At 46.6% G+C, this 10938-nt stretch overlaps 1 protein-coding gene across 1 annotated transcript in view; it reads left to right on the top strand.

Moving 5' to 3' along the window:
* Positions 1-849: 849 nt before the first annotated feature.
* The window catches only part of LOC139203376 (phospholipid-transporting ATPase ID-like), a 32386-nt gene continuing 22297 nt past the window's right edge, over positions 850-10938 (top strand). The window contains exon 1 of the mRNA XM_070833068.1: positions 850-895. The gene's annotated coding sequence lies outside the window, so the exon portion shown is untranslated. The remainder of the gene's footprint in view (positions 896-10938) is intronic.

Below are 10938 nucleotides of genomic sequence, written 5' to 3'. Positions count from 1 at the left end.
AGGACGCTTCTTTACACAGACTGATACCGACCAATCAGAGGACGCTTCTTTACACAGACTGATACCGACCAATCAGAGGACAGGACACTTCCTCATACTGACAGGATCAGAGTCCTGTCATCAGGCCTCTCAGACGCTCTTCTCGGCTGTGGCCACTAGAGGGACCAGCAGATCTGTCCTCAGAAAGTCCTGCAAACATCTCAACAAGTGAAACCATGTCGCCGTCCTTTAGTGCTTATGATTTAAAATGATTTTTAGTCATTTCAGGGAGGAACTGAGACCTGACAGGACCACAGCATCATCAGACCGAAACCTGCAGGATCAGCAGGTCACAGCTGAGGTCAAACCGCCGTCAACCCCAAAACCCAGAGGACGCTTTCAGAGCAAATCAGCGGGGAGAAAACTGGTGTATGATAAAATGAGCCTCATACAGCACACACACATCTTCATCATCACCATCATCATCATCTTCTTCTTCTTCTTCTTCTTCTTCATCATCATCACCATCAGAGGTGGTCTGGAGGAGGTCTCAGTGTCTCCTTCATTATTTTAACTCACACAGTATTTTACAGTATGGTAGTAGTACTTGTACTGTAGTACAGTAACCCCCCCCATTAGAGCGGGGGGGGCAGCTGTTGGAGGCTGATCTCTGTCCCCGGCAGGCTGGAGGTCTGGGCGGTCACTGCGCGCTCTGCGTTTCCGTGTTTTAGTTGAAGTTTAACCGATGAGAGGGGAGGAGGAGGAAGAGGAGGAGGAGGAGGGGAGAGCATGAGAGAGGGAGGGGAGCAGGAGGAGAGTCGGTGGGACGCCAGGAGGAAAACATTCGCCCTGCTGCTCTCTGATCGGACGGTTCCTCTTCGTGGCTCCGCCGGGACGCACCGAGCCAGGACGCACGGTAAGGACGCGCCGCCACGCGCTCTTTCTCTGACCTGGGGGTGTCGGGGTGAAGCGGGGAGGGGGCTGACATGCTGATACGGATTTTGGGGCAGAAGGGGAAGACGTGGAGGAAGAGGAGGAGGAGTAGGAGGAAGGCAGACGGCGAACAGGAAGCTGCCCGCTGAAACAGAGAAAGTAACGGAGGAGGTCTGAGAGGAGCGAAGTTCCTCTGGAGTTTCCTCTCTAGTTGTTCCTGTGAAGGAGTCTGAGCCCGGGGGGGCTCCTGAGGGTGAGGATGGTAGGGGTGAGCAGGAGGAAGGACCCAGTTTTACTGTCACGTTTACAAACAAACAAACAGTCCAACATCCAGATAATTCATTTAAATGAGTCTGATGGAATAGAACCAGCCATCATTTAACACTTCTATTAACTTTTGTTTGTGTGCTGGTGACAGCATGGGGCCAATAATATCAATTAAGATAATAAGAGGAAGATCAATGGAAATAATGATCAGCATTTGTCAAAGCAAAGTCAAAGAGGCTGCTGTGGTATCCAACAGTAGGATGAAACAGGAACAGAGACACTAAAGTTTGATCAAGAAAGGTTTGATCCTGTTTAAAGGTTCATTACGACCAGTTTCCTGCTCAGCCTCACGCTCTGTGAAGACATTTTAATCGGTTTCTGATCGATCTGTCTCATCTATAACAGGATTGTGCTCTCTGGTGTTAACACAGTGAAAACCCCAAACACATTATACAGATTAACAAGCCGTCCATCATGGCCGACTTCTCAAGAGTCTGAGAGACGAAGTGTGATTGAAATCAGCCAAACTGTCTGAATGTACCTGAGCTGGTCTGAGCGTCTCAGTGGTTTTATTGTGAGGCTGGAAGGTCGATCAAAAGGTCAGTGTGTATCAGGTAAGATGAGACGGGGTCGGCTGAATTATTCACACTTTGATTGTTCGCTGTGTTTTGTCATAACGTCGTCTCAGTTTCTGGTCCATTAACGTTCCTCAGACGTCTGGACGCACCACAGCACCACAGCACCACAGCTACAACCAGCCCTGCCACCACATCATCACCGTATCATCACCGCATCATCACCGCATCATCACCGCATCATCACTACATCATCACTACATCATCACTGCATCATCACCGTATCATCACTACATCATCACCGCATCATCACCGCATCATCACCGTATCATCACCACATCATCACTGCATCATCACTACATCACCACATCATCACTGCATCATCACCGCATCATCACTACATCATCACTGCATCATCACCGCATCATCACTACATCATCACTACATCATCACCACATCATCACTGCATCATCACCGCATCATCACTACATCATCACTGCATCATCACCGCATCATCACTACATCATCACCGCATCATCACTACATCACCACATCATCACTGCATCATCACCGCATCATCACCGCATCATCACCACATCATCACTACATCATCACCATATCATCACCGCATCATCACCGCATCATCACCGCATCATCACCGTATCATCACCACATCATCACTGCATCATCACCGCATCATCACTACATCATCACTGCATCATCACCGCATCATCACTACATCATCACCGCATCATCACCACATCATCACTGCATCATCACTACATCATCACTACATCATCACCGCATCATCACTGCATCATCACTGCATCATCACCGCATCATCACCACATCATCACTACATCATCACCATATCATCACTACATCATCACCACATCATCACTACATCACCACACCATCACCACATCATCACCACATCATCACTACATCATCACCACATCATCACTACATCATCACTACATCATCACCGTATCATCACTACATCACCGCATCATCACCGCATCATCACCGCATCATCACTACATCATCACCACATCACCACATCATCACCACATCATCACCACATCACCACATCATCACCACATCACCACATCATCACCACATCATCACCACATCACCACATCATCACCACATCATCACCACATCACCACATCATCACCACATCATCACCACATCATCACTACATCATCACCGCATCATCACCGCATCATCACCGCATCATCACTACATCACCGCATCATCACCGCATCATCACCACATCATCACCACATCATCACTACATCATCACATCATCACTACATCATCACCACATCATCACTACATCATCACCACATCATCACCACATCATCACCACATCATCACTACATCATCACCACATCATCACTACATCATCACTACATCATCACCACATCATCACTACATCATCACCACATCATCACCACATCATCACCACATCATCACTACATCACCACATCATCACCACATCACCACATCATCACCACATCATCACCACATCATCACCACATCATCACTACATCACTACATCATCACCACATCATCACCACATCATCACCACATCATCACCACATCATCACCACATCATCACCACATCATCACTACATCATCACCACATCATCACTACATCATCACCACTACATCACCGCATCATCACCACATCATCACCACATCACCACATCATCACTACATCATCACCACATCATCACCACATCATCACCACATCATCACTACATCACCACATCATCACCACATCACCACATCATCACCACATCATCACCACATCATCACTACATCACCACATCATCACCACATCATCACCACATCATCACTACATCATCACCACATCATCACCACATCATCACCACATCATCACTACATCATCACCACATCATCACTACATCATCACCACTACATCACCGCATCATCACCACATCATCACCACATCACCACATCATCACCACATCATCACTACATCACTACATCATCACCACATCATCACCACATCATCACTACATCATCACTACATCATCACCACATCATCACTACATCATCACTACATCACTACATCATCACCACATCATCACCACATCATCACTACATCATCACTACATCATCACCACATCATCACCACATCATCACTACATCATCACTACATCATCACTACATCACCACATCATCACCACATCATCACCACATCATCACCACATCATCACCACATCATCACCACATCATCACCACATCATCACTACATCATCACTACATCATCACCACATCATCACCACATCATCACCACATCATCACTACATCATCACTACATCACCACATCATCACCACATCATCACCACATCATCACTACATCATCACCACATCATCACCACATCATCACCACATCATCACTACATCATCACCACATCATCACTACATCATCACCACTACATCACCGCATCATCACCACATCATCACCACATCACCACATCATCACCACATCATCACTACATCACTACATCATCACCACATCATCACCACATCATCACTACATCATCACTACATCATCACCACATCATCACTACATCATCACTACATCACTACATCATCACCACATCATCACCACATCATCACTACATCATCACTACATCATCACCACATCATCACCACATCATCACTACATCATCACTACATCATCACTACATCACCACATCATCACCACATCATCACCACATCATCACCACATCATCACTACATCATCACCACATCATCACCACATCATCACTACATCATCACTACATCATCACTACATCATCACCACATCATCACCACATCATCACCACATCATCACTACATCATCACTACATCACCACATCATCACCACATCATCACCACATCATCACTACATCATCACCACATCATCACCACATCATCACCACATCATCACTACATCATCACTACATCATCACCACATCATCACCACATCATCACCACATCATCACTACATCATCACTACATCATCACCACATCATCACCACATCATCACCACATCATCACCACATCATCACCACATCATCACTACATCATCACCACATCATCACCACATCATCACCACATCATCACTACATCATCACCACATCATCACTACATCATCACCACTACATCACCGCATCATCACCACATCATCACCACATCACCACATCATCACCACATCATCACTACATCACTACATCATCACCACATCATCACCACATCATCACTACATCATCACTACATCATCACCACATCATCACTACATCATCACTACATCACTACATCATCACCACATCATCACCACATCATCACTACATCATCACTACATCATCACCACATCATCACCACATCATCACTACATCATCACTACATCATCACTACATCACCACATCATCACCACATCATCACCACATCATCACCACATCATCACCACATCATCACCACATCATCACCACATCATCACTACATCATCACTACATCATCACCACATCATCACCACATCATCACCACATCATCACTACATCATCACTACATCACCACATCATCACCACATCATCACCACATCATCACTACATCATCACCACATCATCACCACATCATCACCACATCATCACTACATCATCACCACATCATCACTACATCATCACCACTACATCACCGCATCATCACCACATCATCACCACATCACCACATCATCACCACATCATCACTACATCACTACATCATCACCACATCATCACCACATCATCACTACATCATCACTACATCATCACCACATCATCACTACATCATCACTACATCACTACATCATCACCACATCATCACCACATCATCACTACATCATCACTACATCATCACCACATCATCACCACATCATCACTACATCATCACTACATCATCACTACATCACCACATCATCACCACATCATCACCACATCATCACCACATCATCACTACATCATCACCACATCATCACCACATCATCACTACATCATCACTACATCATCACTACATCATCACCACATCATCACCACATCATCACCACATCATCACTACATCATCACTACATCACCACATCATCACCACATCATCACCACATCATCACTACATCATCACCACATCATCACCACATCATCACCACATCATCACTACATCATCACTACATCATCACCACATCATCACCACATCATCACCACATCATCACTACATCATCACTACATCATCACCACATCATCACCACATCATCACCACATCATCACTACATCATCACTACATCATCACCACATCATCACTACATCATCACCACATCATCACTGAGTCTTTCAGTCTTTCTTTTAGAAAAACGTGCAGATTTTCTGATTCCAGCCTCTCGGATGTGAATATTTCCTGGTTTCTCTTGAGGAAACATTGAGCTTCATTAATCGATTACAGAAAATTAATCAGTGACTACTTTAATCATCAACTAATCACTTGAGTCAGCCTGCAGCTTTTATTAGTGGTTTCCTGTAAAGCTGAGGCCTTTAAATGGTAACTACAGCTATCACACAGCTGATTACTGGCACTGTGTGGATACTCTTCTGATAGCAAGCCGTCATTTTAACTCAGTATTTTATGACAAATTGCTGATTTCAACTGAATGTAATTAGCAGGATAATGTTCAGTGGAAGCCCGTCATGATTCTGTACCGTATTTCTTACCAGCCTGATACACCGATAAACGATCGAGGGGCAGCTTCATCTTCCCACCACGCACTCTGCAGAGGTGGGTTTGCTGCACCTTTCAGAGCTCCACCACGGGGCCCACAGGGCCCAGAGCTCAGGGTGCAGGGCCAACGTGGTTTAACTGTGGGAGACCTGTGGGCAGGACGAATCCTCTGCACAGTGAAAGTTTGACTCATTTGTCTACTTCATGTTCGTAGTTCACCGCAGCGTGACGGTTTATATAGGCTTTTCTTTAAATGAGCTGTTAGCCAGACAGAAGACCTTTATTTATCACATACACAGTATAATGTGCAGTGAACTGTTCCTGACTGAAACAATAATAGAAATAAAGATAAGCACACAATGTTAGCTGTTAGCTGGCGATTCATATTTTCCATCAGACCTGTCTCCCTCTCAAGGTTTCAGTCGCAGTGACGATAACTGAGTTTGAGCACTGATACCGACCAGCTGATTCAGGCGTTATCAGCCCGCTAAATGGCTGTTAGCAGCCGTCAGGATTAGGGTCCAGAAAAGATATTTGATGACTCAGTTTGGGAGTCATTTATAGAGCAACAGACCGATAAGAAGAATGATTAGTTCTATTCCTAATGTACGGCAGATGTCAAATATCTTCTTTCTTCTGTGAGTCTGTTTCTAGAGCCTGGCTGGTCAGACTCCTGAGGGCTCACAGGCTCTGAAGCGCCTTTATCTTCATGCTGCTGTTTGTTAAAGCTGAAAAATGTTGTGTTTTTATTGAGGAGCACTCTGAAGGTGCTGTATGGATCCAGGTATGATCAGTACTATTAGTCTATTAGCAGCAGCAGACGGCAGAATGTGGTTTACTGCTGTTTGAGGACATTTTCTTCTTGCCTGATGATTTCTTTCTTGTCGTCACGTCTCAGCACTGTTGGATGTTCATAAGGGGTCGTGTGAATGGAGGCGGCTGATGTGTTTAGTTGAGCCTGAAAGCTGCCTGTTGGTCTGAGCGTATTGTTTCATGGTTCCTCTGCCCCAGTTTTTAAATCAGACCTGATCTCTAGTTAGAGCCGCTATCAGCGCCACTTCCTGCAATTGTTGGGTCGCTGTAACAGATTTCTGGACTGAATTCTGAGGACAGATACGGAGAAACAACAGCCCAGATTTAAGGGCTGGACGGTGAGAGCTTTGGTCCAGAAGGGGGGTCAGCGTTTCCTCCTCCGGTTTGCTGTCCTCTGAGCAATTAGCTGAAGTGTTCAGGAACAACAGAGGATGTCCTGAGAGCGACGCTGACGCAGTGATGAAGGAGAAATTAGTCTTCGTCATCAGTGATTGACGCTCAGATTATTTCATCAGACTACAGTAGAAGAAGCTGAATGTTTTCTGTGCAGACTAACAGAATAACACTCTGCGTCCCTCCCCAGGTGTTATTACTCTGACTGGCTGCAGGTTATTATTAGACAGCAGCCTGATAAGACAAGTGTGTGTGCCGGAGAAGAAGCAGAAAACACTGAAGCACGATGCTGACAGAATCAGGACTCTCTCCTAGTCAGGGATGGGTTGGTTAACTCAGGGGGTCAGGGGACTGAGACTGGCGAAGTCTCCTCGCCACGAGGAGCCTCTCTGCTGTAATGAATGCTAATGAGCGCTAACTCTTCCTCCTCCTCACTCTTCCTCCTCCTCTTCCTCCTCCCCCCTGACTTCAGACTCAGAGCTCTGCTGCCGTCAGTCCGGCCGGAGCGAAGGAAATACAGCGAGGCCTCTGGAAACACAGCAGCTGTGCTCGTTGGCTTATCTGTTCCTATTATGTAACAGCTCCCCAGATGTTTGTGTCCATGCTGAAGTCAAACAGGGGGGGGGGGGGGGGGTTCATACAGCGTTTGATCAGGTCTGGACCAGAGTCCCTACAGTAGTTTTTATTCTTATTTCAGTCACATCAAATGTTGTCGGAGTTTCTGTAACAACCTTAGTCTGCACACACACACACACACGCACACACACTCACACACACTCACACACACTCACACACACACACACACACTCACACACACACACACACACACACACACACACACACACTCAGAGGAAAAGGTTCCTTCTTTCAGCTGCAAACGAGCGGTCAGTTTGGACAATAGAGGCCTGTTTGGTGGAGAAACCAGAGATCAGTAATCGGACAGGACGTGTATTCATCACAGCGACCTCTGACCCGCTCAGCCAGTCACAGGTGACTCTGACACTGGGCTCCTGTTACCACCTTTGTTCACCTGGAATACCATTAATCCCACTGTTTGTTACCCACGCTTTACCAGGTATCAGGTGTAAGTGTGTGTGTGTGTGTGTGTGTGTGTGTGTGTGTGGACCAGTACACTCATGTTGTGGTTACACGGTGCTTTGTGGGGGCATTTTTACCATCACCAGGGTCAGAGATGGGTTAGTGTTCTTTAGTTACAGTATTCACTGAGCCAAGGATGGAGAAACACAGTGTGTGTGTGTGTGTGTGTGTGTGTGTGTGTGTGTGTGTGTGTTTTAGCCTGGTGAGTTTGGTCACAGTCAGGCATGCCTTAGTACAGTAAACAGGTTTAAAGTTATTTTCCCAGCAGCCTCTCTCTCCTCCGCACTGCACAGTCACAACTATTAAGGAGGATTTAAATTAAACCACAACCTTTTCTGAGTCAGAATTCAGAAGCCACAATTTTCCACTGTGGCTTTAACAAGTGACTGTGAAACGTTCCTCACCTGTTGTGACTCACTGAGCACCTGGAGCTGCTCCTGTGCTCACCGGCGGCAGCCTTCACCGAAGAAGGTCACACAGTGTTTCACAAGAACAGGAACGAGTTCACATACGACCACAACAACACGTAGACGTAACAGAAGGAACAACAGATCTAAAAACACAGCAGGTCACCAGGAACTGTGATGTGAAGCTGACGCTACGTCTGTCACAGAACCAATCAGAGACCAGAATCAGAGCTGCTGCTTTTAAGGGCGAGAGCTCGGTTAATGTTTCAGCCCGTTGAGTACACCGGCGGTGGACCAGGCTGCAGCCGCTTTGTGGTCGTTAGACGAAATCAGCGCTCTACAAGTGCAGAGAGCCTACTCACAGTCTGATGTGTCAGAAAACACTGCTGGCGTTAAGCCGTGTGGTGTATGATGTTAGAACGTGCTCAGGAGGTGTCTGACAGGGTGACGTTCACCTGGTTTGGAGCCTCTGGAGCGTCTCTGCTCTCTGAGGCGTGCCGGCGCTGTGGTGAAGCCTAGAGAGTCGGAGGATCTGCCAAAACCAGGAGGGCCAAACTGCGACGCTCCTCCCAGCGTTCAGCAGAGCTCTGACATTCAGAGCTGGAGCCTCGTTAACGCTGGCGGTGACCGTGCTGAGTTTAAATGTCGTCCTGCTCACGTGTTCGGCTGTGGAATAAACGACGTGGTTCATTTAGTGGAGTGGATGAATAGGTGGACTGTTTGCTTTGGGCTTTTTATGGTGGGACTTTGTCAGAGTGGACGTGTGCTGGGCGGGTACCAGTGTGTGTGTGTGTGTGTGTGTGTGTGTGTGTTTATATGTGTGTGTGTGTGTGTGTGTGTGTGTTTACACTCCATATATAGTTTCCACATGTTGTCATGTGTCCAAAAACACTGATAAACACATGAAAACAAGGAGGCAGACAAAACACACTCCACTCTGCCCATTGTGTTTATGTGTGTGTGTGTGTGTGTGTGTGTGTGTGTGTTTATATGTGTGTGTGTGTGTTTATATGTGTGTGTGTGTTTATATGTGTGTGTGTGTGTGTGTGTGTGTGTGTTTATGTGTGTGTGTGTGTGTGTGTGTGTGTGTGTGTGTGTGTGTGTGTGTGTGTGTTTATATATATGTGTGTGTGTGTGTGTGTGTTTATATATATGTGTGTGTGTGTGTGTGTGTGTGTGTGTGTGTGTGTGTGTGTGTGAGGGCCCTGGCATTCTTGTTAAAACACACACATTCTTTAACGAACACATGTGGCTGTTATTTATAGCGACAGCGCTGACGTCACCTTGGCAACCAGCGCTGTGGGGCGGGACCTTAATAACCACAGCTTCCTGTCTGGGGATCCTCCCATGAACACACACTCGTCCTCTTCATGGACTGTAGCGCTCCACGCTCTGTGCAGTTTTAGTTTATTATCTCCACGATGGAGCGCCGCTGCTCTTTAAAAGGAGTGCTGAGCAGCTCAGGGTCTCCTCAGAGACGGCAGCTGTCAGAGCGGCAGTGTCTTTTCTGCCCCCCCCCTCCCTGAACATGGCGCTGCGACCTCTGACCTCCTCACAGGTGGACTCTGGGCCCCCACACACTGAGACTGGTTCTCAGAGGCTGGAGGTGTTTGGTGTTTCTGAAGCTGCTGATGGTAGAAGAGAACTGAAGTGACAAAGTCTCAGAACAAAAAGTCCATGGTAACTGTTGGTCTCACAGGAGCGCTGCTCCCCTC

Source organism: Pempheris klunzingeri, chromosome 7 (assembly GCF_042242105.1).
Source record: "Pempheris klunzingeri isolate RE-2024b chromosome 7, fPemKlu1.hap1, whole genome shotgun sequence".
Classification (NCBI taxonomy): domain Eukaryota; kingdom Metazoa; phylum Chordata; class Actinopteri; order Acropomatiformes; family Pempheridae; genus Pempheris; species Pempheris klunzingeri.
The sequence above is the reverse complement of the archived record's forward strand: the minus strand, read 5'-3'. Positions and strand labels throughout refer to the sequence as shown.